A 12,605-nucleotide genomic window follows, 5' to 3' on the forward strand; every position below is an offset into this window, starting at 1 on the left:
CAAGATCCTTTTCCGTCGCCGTTGATTCCGCCGGGTTTGTGAAGCACCGCCACTTGGAACTGGTTCCTCACATCTCCAGCAACAATTTCTGACCAACCACGACCACCAGGGATGCCGGAAAATCGTCGAACGACCACCGGAAAGTTTCAGATTTTTTTGGAGCTTCGATCCGCCGTTGCCGCCGCGCGTGGGAGGACACCGCCGGCACCATTGCACTCACCGAGGTCGGAACTAGCTGACCTAAGCTCCCCGTCATCGTTGACTGAAGTCCGGTCACCGTTGACCAGCAGGGGCAATTCGATAAATTCATGAAACTTTGGGGTGAATTTGTAATTTTATGTAATTAGTGGACATTTTGGTAATTTTGAGTGAGGGCAATGATGTAATTTGTGATTTCGAGGGCAATTCGGTAATTTAAACGTTAAGGACATTTCGGTAATTTTATGCCCCGAGGGTAATTTCGTAATTTCAGACAATGTGATTAATTTATGTAATCTGAATTGAGGACAATATGGTAATTGCCGAATATGAGGATAATTTGGTAAAATAATGAAGTTTGAGGATAAGTTGGTAAAATATTGATGTTGGGGGTATTTTGGTAATTTTGGCATGTAGGGGCATTTTGGTAATTTTACTCATGCGGGAATAGTTTATCGTTAATAGAGATTTGATTCGAGATTTATTATATTAAATTGGTTATATTTCTATTTACGGAGAATAATTATAGTGTTTCCGTGATTAGGAGGATCCGCATCCGCGAACGAGAATCAACCCGCGGACGTTGTTGATACCGAGTCTAGACACCATCACTGTGAGTGGAATATACAAAACCTATTTTCATAGTATATGCTGGTTTTATGATAAGTATTTAATGCTTCGATTAAATAATTTTCTGGCAAATTAATTTTTATCTATGTGTTGGTCTTTATTGTTATTGAGAATGAGTTTGATTAATGATTTTATTAGCGTTTTTGAGTAAAGGCATGATATTAGAATTGAACAGATTTTGAGATATGTTGAATAGAAAGAAAATGAGATTTCAGATGAGATTCTATGTTTATGTATATGTTATTTTTGAAATCATTAGACAGTACCTTCCCTCCAGATACAGAGAAACAGATAATATGAGATGAGAAAAGAGATACAGACAAGATATACAGATAAGATGAGATAGAGGCCTTTGGGGCCCGTCGGGACACACATAGAGGCTTTGGGCCGTGTGTTCGGGCGCTTTTGCCTTTTGGGGGCTTATGCATACACAGTACAGATATATGAGATATGAGATGAGATCGTCCCCATCTATCCGTTGTAGCTCCGGGGCGTGACGCTACCCAGATAGTACGTCATTGCCCGTCTGTCGAGGTCCGGATATGATCAGATTATCCCTTGGGTACTTGTTTGATGACAGGTTTTAGTCTTCAGTATTTGATATGATGAGTATTATATGATTCCATCGATTTTATGCGAATAAATGTATTATAGTGTTTCAATGAACTGATTTGCATTAAATGAGTTTGAGTAAGTTCTTATGATATTTTGAGAAATTGAAATTGATTTGAGAAACGATTTGAGAAATTGATTTGAGAAAGATTAAATCATTTTAAATAAATTTATTAAATTGTCAGTAACTACTATCCACTCACTGAGCTCACTGAGTTTTATACTCACCCCTCTTTTATTATTTTATATTTTTCCCCCCCACAGGAGAGTTACAGGTACATCAGTCAACCCAGTAGCGAACGTTAGTGTGATATTGTGGCCACGTGATGGTGCTAGGAGTCGTGGATTTTAATTAGTATTATATTTGAGATTTTTGCGAGTTGTGTTATTTTATTATTTTATGTAATCGATGTAATTTAATATTAGGATGATATGGATATGTTGATTTGAGAGGTTGATTATGGAGGATGGTTGGATATTGAATTATTTTGGGAGTGTTGATTTGTAAATTGTAGGATTGGATATGTTTTATTTTTAAGGGAGACTCTGCCGAAATTTTTATAAAATAGTTTCGATTTTACGAGTTTCGATAGACTCGCCCTGGGGAGTTGCGGGGCGGGTCGTTTCAATATGGACAAGTGAATGTTGTCTTATCTTGATCCTCTGGTGCTATAACAATCTGGTTGTAGCCTGAGTATGCATCCAAGAAATGATAATACTCTTTTCCAGAAAGTCTGTCCAATATCTGATCTATGAAAGGCAATGAAAAGTGATCCTTCCTTGTAGTTTTGTTTAGCTTCCTATAATCCATGCAAACTCTCCATCCAGTTACTGTTCTTCTGGGATTAAGCTCATTCGTTTCATTTGCTACAACTGTTACTCTAATTTTCTTTGGAACACATTGTACCGGACTAACCCATAAGCTATCTGATATTGGGTAAATGATTCTAGCATCAAGCCACTTGATGATCTCCTTCTTTACAACTTCTTTCATGATGGGATTCAAGCTTCTCTGTTGCTCTACAGAATTGTTGTAGCGATCCTCCAGTAAACTCTTATGCATGCATATAGAGGGGCTGATTCCTTTGATATTTGCTATAGTTAATCTAATAGCCTTTTTATATCTTCCTAATATATCCACCAAGCTCTTCTCTTGATCTGCATTCAAATAAGATGAAATGATTACAGGAAGTGTGTTATTGTTACCAAGATAAACATACTTCAAGTGCGAAGGTAAAATATTTAATTCTAAAACAAGAGGTGACTGAATAGAATAAACATATGGTTTTACTTCCCTGTTTGAGAGGTCTAAAGATTTAAAGTATTTATCAATTTTCACGGTTTACTTCTCTCTTAACCATGCTATGCTAGTTGCTTCAGGATCTTCATTTTCAAGTTCTTCAAATGTTATAGCCTTGATCTCATCCTTACTACAATAATTATTTAATCTCTTTGCTGCAGCAAAATTCACAACACTGATAAAATTACAGTCTTCTACATTATCTAGATTCTTCATGGCATCTAACACATTGAATGTAACTTACTGATCATTAATCCTATAGTGAGCTCTCCTTTTTGCACATCAATTAAAGTCTTTCTAGTGGTTAAAAAAAGGTCTTCCTAAGATAATTGGTACTTCTTTATCTGCCTTAAAATCCAGCACTATGAAATCCACCTTTACCAATATGTCTTCAATCTTGCCTTCTGGATAAGCATGCGATTTGTCAGCTAATTGTAAAGTCATTGTTGTTGGTCTAACTTCTCCAACTCCCAATTGCTTAACACTGACAAAGGCATGAGATTAATGCTAGCCCTCAGATCACAAAGTGCCTTACCACTGTATTTAGTTCCTATGGAGCATGAGATTGTAAAGCTTTTTGGATTCTTTAACTTCTGAGGGATTTTGTTCTGAAGCATATGGCTACATTCTTGTGTTAGAGCAATTGTTTAAACTCTCCAAGCCTCATTTTCTTTGCCAAAATATCTTTCAAGAACTTAACATAATTTGACATTTGTTCTAAAGCTTCCACAAAAGAAATATTAATATGTAGTTGTTTTAGCACTTCCAAGGATTTGCTGAATTATTTGTCTTGCTTTTGCTTCTGAAATCTTTGTCGAAAGGGTGGTGGGTGCCTAAATTGTTGTGCTGTAGCAGGCTGTACAGATTGCTTCTTGTTTGTCATGTTCTGGATTGTTTTCACCAACATGTGATGGATTATTATTTTCTGCCGATGTTGTAGCTTGACTATTCACACTAGTGGGCTCCTCCTCAGCTTGAATTTCTTCTTGGGTTGAAACGGGTTCAACTTTTCTTTTTGGTACACCAACAAGAATATGAACATCCTTTTCAGACCTTAAGTTAATTACTTTGCAATGCTCTTTTCTTTCCATTCCTGAATCCTCTGTGTAGCTGGGCAAACTACCTTGAGGCCTATTGCTTAAGGCTGAAGTAAGTTGTTCAATCTAATTTTTTAAATTTCTTAAGGATACTACTTGGCTTTGGACAACCTCTTTAATCTTCACAATATACTCCTTAATCAAAGTTTTAATAGAACTGAGTTGACCATTGTTGGTGGTTCTTTGCCGTTGACTTTGCTGGTGGAATCTAGGTGGTTGAGCAGGCTTGTTTTGTCCACAGAACGCTGCAGCATCTTAATTCCGATTGCTCCATGAGAAATTTGGGTGCTGTCTCCATCTAGGGTTGTAAGTGTTTGAATACGAATTGTTCTGGTTCTGTCTGTTGAAGTTGCCCACATAGTTAATTGAAGCTGAATTTCCAGAACAATTATCAAATAAAAGCCCTTCTCCATAATAAACACAAGATACCTCAGCAATCTAGTTAACAGTTGCTGGAACAGTAGTCATAGCTTTCACCATATTTGTTAATGAGGTTACTTGGACTAATAATGCTGTCAAGGCGTCTACATTATATATTTCTACTATTCCTCTTGCTGCAGCTTGTTTGGTAGATGGCCACTGATAATTATTATTGGCTATCCTCTCTAAAATTTCATAGGCCTCATTGTATGGCTGTGGACTAAACAACTATCAATGGCTATGGACTAAACAAGCACAATAAGAGGAACAATAAGAGTCCACAATATAGATGCCTTGACAATATTATCATCCCAGGTAACCTTATTAATAAATATGGTGAAGGTTATGACTACTGCTCCAGTAACTATCAACAAAATTGCTGAGGTATCTTATGTTTATTGCAGGGAAGAGCTCGATTTGATAATTGTACTAGAAATCCTACTTCAGTCAACTATGCGGGCAACATCAACAGATGGAATCAGAATAATCCTTACTCAAACACCTACAACCCAAGATGAAGACATCATCCAAACTTCTCATGGAGCAATCAAAATCAATATGTTGCTGCACCTAGTAGACAATACAGGCTTGCCCAACCACTTTGATTTCACCAGCAAAATCAAGGGTAAAGAAACACCATCAATGATCAACTCAATTCTCTTGAAACTTTAATTAGTGAGTATATTGTGAAGAATGAAATGGTTGTCCAAAGCCAATCTGTATCCTTAAAAAACTTAAAAAATCAGATTGGACAGCTTCCTCTAGCATTAATAAAATATTAACCAAGCAACCTAAGAGGGGGGTGGATTGGGATTCTAAAAATTTAAGCAACTAAAATTTAATACAATTTAAACAAAGCAATTAAATTCAAAATAAACAAATTAATGAACAATGATAAGTAAAGAGATAAGGTAAGAGAGAGCAAACACGCGATTTTTACATGGTTCGGCCAACTGTGCCTACTTCCACGCCTCTAAGCTCACCGGGCTTGAGGATTTCATTGAGTGAGCCTCTAAGGCTTCAATAACACTTAGAATTGGCTTTTTAAGGTGTTAATAGACATTTACAACAATAGATTATCCTTAATCTCTTAACCCAAGTGTATCTCAACACTTACAATCACATCAAAGATAAAAATCAAGTTGAAAAAGAACCATAACATCCCACTTTCCACCACACTAGTGTAAATAATCAAGCTACAATATTTGCAAAAAAATGATAATCCAGCACTTGTTAGTGATTCTGTTGCAACACTAACCACATCAATCAAGAACATGGAAAAAGAGAAGCAGCCTATATAATCTGCTACAGCACATCAGTTTAGGCACCCACCATCCTTCCCACAAAGATTCCAAAGACAAAAACAAGACAAGCAATTCAACAAAGTCTTAGAAGTGCTCAAATAGATACATATCAACATTCATTTTGTGGAAAACTCTAGAAACAAAAATGCTAAATTATGTAAAATTCTTGAAGGATATTTTGGTAAAGAAAAAAAGGCTTGAAGAGTTTAAAACAGTTGCTCTAACATAAGAATGCAACCATATGCTTCAAAACAAGATACCTTAGAAGCTGAAGAATCCAAGAAGTTTTACAATCTCATGCTTTATAGGAAATAAATACAGTGGTAAAGCACTCTATAATTTGAGAGCTAGTATCAATCTCATGGCTCTATCAGTGTTCAAGCAATTTAGACTAACAACAATGACTTTACAACTTGCTGATAGATCTCATGCCTATATAGAAGGGAAGATTGAAGATATATTGGTGAAGGTGGATAAATTTATTTTTCCAGTGGATTTCATAGTGCTGGACTTTGAGGCAGATAAAGAAGTACTAATCATTTTAGGAAAGACTCAAATTCACGTGCAAAAAGAAGAACTGATTGTGTGGGTTAATGATCAGTAAGTTACATTTAATGCGCTAGATGCCATGAAGAGTCCTGATGATGCCAAAGACTGTAATTTTATTAGTGTTATGGATTTTACTGTAGCAGTGAGATTAAACAGTCACTGCAGCAGTTAAGAAATTAAGGCTGTGACATTTAAAGAACTTGAAGATAAAGATCTTCAAACAACTGACATAGCATGGTTATGAGAGAAATAACTTGTAAGAACTGACAAGTACTTTGAATCTCTAGATCTCTCAAATAGGGAAGTAAAACATTTTGTTCCCTCTATTGAGTCACCTCTTGTTTGAGAACTAAAACTTTTACCTTCACATTCGAAGTATGTGTATTTTGGTGACAATGACACACTTTCAGTAATCATTTCATCTTATTTGAATACAAAATAAGAGAAGAGCTTGGTAGATTTATTGGAGAGATACAAGAAGGCCATCGAATGGACCATGACAGATATCAAAGAAATCAGCCTCTCCATATTCATGCATAAGATTTTGCTGGAGGATTGCTACAGTAATTCAGTAGAGCAAAAGAGAAGATCAAATCCCATCATGAAAGAAGTTATGAAGAAAGCGATTATCAAGTGGCTTGATGCTGGAATCATTTACCCAATATCAGACAACTCATGAGTAAGCCCGGTACAATGTGTTATAAAGAAATATGGAGTAATAGTTGTAGCAAATGAAAAGAATGAGCTCATTCCCACCGGAAAAATAATTGGATAGAGAGTTTGTATGAATTATAGAAAGTTAAACAAAGCCACAAGAAATTATCACTTTTCATTGTCTTTCATAGATCAGATGCTAGACAGACTTGCTGGAAAAAAGTACTATTATTTTCTAGATGGATACTCAGGCTACAATTAGATTGCTATAGCACTAAAAGATTCAATCCCTATGGAACCTTTGCCTTTAGAAGGATGTCATTTGGCATGTTCAATGCTCCAGTAACTTTCCTGAGGTGTATAATGTCTATTTTTTTTAGATATGGCCGAGCAAACACTTAAGATATTCATGGATGATTTTTTCAGTTTTTAAGGAATCATATGATGATTGTTTGCATAATATAGAAAATGTGCTTAAGAGATGTGAAGAGACAAACTTAGTGTTGAATTGGGAAAAGTTCCATTTCATGGTACAAGAAGGGATGGTTCTAGGTCATAAGGATTTAGAGAGGGAATAAAGGTGATGACCCAAAAATAGAGGTGATTGATAAACATCCACCACCTACTTCATCAGGGGCATAAAGAGTTTCTTAGGACATGCTGGGTTCTATAGAATATTTATTAAGGATTTTTCCAAAATATCCAAATCTTTATGCATGTTGCTGGAGTATGACAAAGCCTTTAATTTTAATGGGATTGTGTAAAGGCCTTTGTTGAATTGAAGAGAGCTCTTGTTACAACACCAGTTGTTGTAACACCCAATTAGAGTATACCTTTTTAGTTGATGTGTAATGCTAGCGACTACTTTATTGGGGGCAGTACTAGTATATATGTGGAATATACTTTATGGGACTATTTCCACCCTCTTTTGGCAACTTGTACATCTTAGTTGCTGTGGACTATTTATCTAAGTGGGTAGAAGCTGCAGCACTGCCAACAAGTAATGCCAAGACAGTGATGCAGTATCTTCAGAAGAATATTTTCTCAAGATTTGGCACTCTTAGAGCTATTGTCAATGATGAAGGAACCCATTTTTGCAACATGATGTTTGCTGCAGCATTGACTAAGTACATAATCAAGCATAAGGTTGTTACAACATATCTTCCACAAATAAGTGGTCAGGTAGAAGTGTTCAACATAGAGATAAAAAAGATTCTAAAGAAAATGGTGAATCCCAATAGTAATGCCTGGTTTATTAGACTAAATGACTTCTTATGAGCTTACCGAATGGCTTACAAAACCCCACTAGACATGTCTTCATACAAAATTGTTTACGGGAAAGCTTGCCACTTGCCATTAAAGTTGGAGCACAAAGCATATTAGGCAATAAAACAACTGAGCATGGATATGACTGCTGCAGTAGAGTAGAAAAAGTTACAGCTTTGTGAGCTAGAAGAGTTGCAATTATTCTCTTATAAAAATGCAAGACTCTATAAGAAGAGGACCGAGCAATGGCATGACAAACAAATTTAGCTGAGGGAGCTCATTCCAGGCCACCAAGTCTTGCTCTACAACTCGCGATTAAAACTTTTCCTTGGAAAATTAAAGTTTAGATGATCAGGACCTTTAAAACTTATGAAAGTTTATGCTCATAGGGCTGTGGACTTCAAGATGAAAGGACAAGTCAGGAATTCAAGGTGAATGGACAAAGAGTGAAGCATTACATTGGCGTTGTGTGGACAATCCAAGGAATGATTTGTTCTTAAAGGATTTAGCTTGAGCAATTAGGGACGATCAAGCTGAAGGACTTAAAATTAAACGCTGATTGGGAGGCAACCCAATGAGGGAAGTTATTTCATATTTTTAAAGCACTCAAAATTTAGTTTTTAAATATTTTTTAATTTGTCATTTTTTATTTTAAACTGTGCATCTAACTTTTATATTTTCTCTTATTTTCTTGTCATTAAATTATAGTAAGTAGAAGTTAATAGAGAATTCTTGAATGTTTAAAAAACAATTGGGCAATGAAGCAGAAAGGAAATGTTGCAGCATCACTTATAACATGACAGACAAAAGATGCTTCTCAAACAACATATGCATTTAGTATTATTGCTGTAGCAATAGATTGGTTGTTACAACAATGATTTCTACCATTGAACTGTTAGTCTTAATTTTTATCGTTGGCAGCTAACACGCTTATGTTAGCAGATCAGAATATTTGATAAGAAAGATAATGCAATCCCTAATTTTTTGTGACACGTCTCTCTTCCTTTCCAATGAAAATTTGATTTTAAAATTCAAATTTTTTTCCAAACTTATCATTTTAATTATCTCTCTCTCTCCACTTTCCTTTTGTTATAAATTAGGGCTTTGCTTTCACCTTTTCAATTTCACTATCAGTCTCTCCCTCCCCATCTGTAACTCTCAGTATCTTCACATTTCTTTCTTACGTTCTTATCTTTTCAACAAAACAAAACTCATTTTGAATTGCTGCAACAATTCTAAAAATCAAAGCCCGTGCTGGTAGATTGAAAGATCTTAAACGTTTCTACAGCTCTAAAGCCGAGGAGAAATATAAAGAATTTATTGAGCCTTGGAAAATTTTGGACGCAAAGGGTTTCCAATTTCTGAAACAACCAACTGGGATGATGAACAACATCTGCACTGCTATAGCACGAAGAGGTTGGATCGAGTTCTGTGCTTACCCCCGTGACCCAGTCCTCCCAATTGTTAAAGAGTTCTACTTAACCATGTTACAACAAGACCAACACAATATCTTTGTGACTCAAGTTCAAGTACCCTTAGATTCTCGAGTTATCAATACTTTCTATAACTTGCCTGCCATTATTGATTGTGAGTATCTCAAGTTTGCTCAAAATATGTCCATCACAATATCTTTGTGATGCAAGTTCAAGTACCCTTAGATTCTCGAGTCATCAATGCTTTCTATAACTTGCATGCCATTATTGATTGTGAATATCTCAAGTTTGCTGAAAATATGTCTGTAAAGAAGTGGGGGGAAGTTTTTAAAACCCTAACTATAGTAGGCAGTGAATAGATGAATGAGGAGGGTGGAGTGGTCAATAGGATAGACTTAAAGCAGATTGCTAAGGCTTGGGTGAAATTCTTGAAATCTAGACTGATGCCAACCACAAACACAACAACAATATCCCAAGATAGACTCATACTTCTTTATGCTATAGTAAAGGGTTTAGCCATTAATGTTGGAAAGATCATTGAACAAGAAATTAAAAAGTGTGCGACAAAAAAGCAAAAGTCTGCTACATTGCTATTTCCTTCACTTATCTCAGGCATTTGTGAGGCCTTAGGAGTAAAATTTATGGCAAGTGACAAAAGAATCAAGAATGAAGCGGCTCTTACAGCAAGGACAGTTGAAACGATTGCAAGGGAATCTACTGCTGCAGCAAGGACAGGTAAAAACTCTAATTAAAGGTGAAAGAAATAATAATGATGAAAACTTAGGTTAAAGGATAATTCGCCACCACTAAACATGCATATAATATATAAATTCTATCATCAATTTCTATTGAAACTATCAACCGTAGACAACAATAAGCTCTGTTAGTCTAAATATTTCCTTAGTGTGTCGTTATGCAAAACAAGCTCTTCACCTAATCTCTAACCATTAAATAATTTAAAACAAACTCTTCAAATTTAAGATAATAGAAGCATTAAGAAGAGAAAGATATTAGGTTGATCTCGAAAATAAACTCACAAGCTCAGATTATTTAACGTAGGTTATGTTCACCAATTGAAATAACTGATTCCAAACTATTACTAATTATTAAAATATCAAGACAATTACAAATCAAGAATTTTAATCTAGCAATAGAATTTATTCAAGTCTTATCTAATTGGCCACTCAAATAAGACAAGAATAAAATCATAAACATTAATTATAGAAGAGCATAAACAATCTCAATTAAATAAATTGAATGATAGAAATTGAACATTAATCATATGGCATGTTTGGGCTTTAAATTCACCCTTAACCAAATAGAAAATCTAACCTAACATAATTGAATTGGGAATAAGAAAGTTGATAAAACAAGTCATGGAGATTAATTCAAAGGGCTGACTCTGCTTTACTTCCTTCCGGCTTCTCCTTTTCTTTTCTTTTCTTCTTGTCGCCGCTGCTGCGTATGTGTGGCTGCCGATTCCCTAAATCAAAAGCCAAAAGCTGGTGCCCATGGTTGGTCGAATCCTTATTGGATTTTATTTCTGATTGAAAGCAATTAATTTGCTTCCTTTAATTGCCATGCACATGCCATTTCAATTCTTTATCTCCAATGTATTGTCCACCAATTGTTTAGGCAATTCACGTGCATGCTTAATGAAATATGGCCATTTTTTTAATTTTCTTCCCATATTAACCAATAAGCTAGCCAACGCCACTTTAATGCTGGCACATGCTTGCCTGTGTTATTATACTTTAAGATTCTTGATTCCAATTGAATTAAGCCACCAAATTGAATTAAATTCAATTTCCTCTTTAATCTCCACGTGATGGCCATAATCTTCTGAATATGCATGAATTAATTTTATTGTCTTCGGTTTTCTTGGTTTCCAAAAATCTTCAATTATTTCCTTTTCTAATTCCTTCAAGCAAATTTCTTTTTAAATGCTCCGATTTAATTTCTCTTTAATCCCAAAATATACCTAAAATAACAAAATAAGAAAACTAAATAAAAATTAACACAATAAAATATAATTTACTAAATTAAAAATTAACTAAAATAATTAGAATATTTAAGACCAAAACAAGAAATGGATGGAGAAATAAATTAGAAAATATAGAGAAAATAAGCATTTATCAAATTCCCCCACACTTATGTTAACATATATGTTTCCATAATATTGATTTTGATGATAACAAACAAAATTAAGAATGATTAAGTTTTTAAAAGCTCAAATTATTTTTTATACATTTTAAATAAATCATTATTTTCACATTATAAAGGTTTTATATTTAATGAAAAAATGATTTTATGAAATGAGTTGTTTTTCGAGTTTATGGTTTAATTGAAAGAGTTTTGAAAACTTTGAAATCAACAAGTATTGCTTAAAATTTTGGAGAAGGACTTATTTGAAAAGTTTCATAACGTTTTGGGCCATAATATAGTGTTATAAAGTTTTGGGGTTAAATTGTAAATTTAGAAAATAGTTCACTGTAGCAGTTACTGTAGCAAACGGCTAATCGGATATGATAAGCGTCTATCCGGATTTTGGGCAGTAAGCTTCTGCAGCATAAACGGCTATCCGGATTTCAAAAATGGCTAATCGGATATGAAAAGCGGCATGCCGGATATTCTGAAATTCAAATTTTACCTTAATGGTAATATAAAAGCGGCTAACCGGATCCCATAAACGGTAAGCCAGTTATCACCAAAATGTGCATAACGGCTAGTTTTTGAGTTCAAACTATATAAACTCAAATCCAATTCATTTTCAAGCTCTCTTGCAAGCAAAATAAAAAAGTACACAACATTCATTGAGCTCTCATTTTGTAAATCATAAAACCTTGAATCATCTTTTGTTCTTCAATTTATATATCTACTCTTTAAGAGAGTTTTTATTGTAATCTTCAATTCCTCATCTTAATTGTGAGTGTTTGAGTGTGTGAGACACTTGAGTGAAGAGATTGGGAGATAATCTCTTTGTTGTAAAGGTTCATTGACACCTTGAAGTCAATTGTACACATTTGAAGCCTTGGAAGGCTTGGTTAGTGAAATCCTCAAGCTTGGATTGCTTGGAGGCGTGGACGTAGGCGGAGATTGCCGAATCACGTAGACATTCGTGTGTTTGTTTCTCTTCTCTCTT

This window comes from Citrus clementina, unplaced genomic scaffold (assembly GCF_000493195.1).
Source record: "Citrus clementina cultivar Clemenules unplaced genomic scaffold, Citrus_clementina_v1.0 scaffold_2, whole genome shotgun sequence".
NCBI classification, from domain to species: domain Eukaryota; kingdom Viridiplantae; phylum Streptophyta; class Magnoliopsida; order Sapindales; family Rutaceae; genus Citrus; species Citrus x clementina.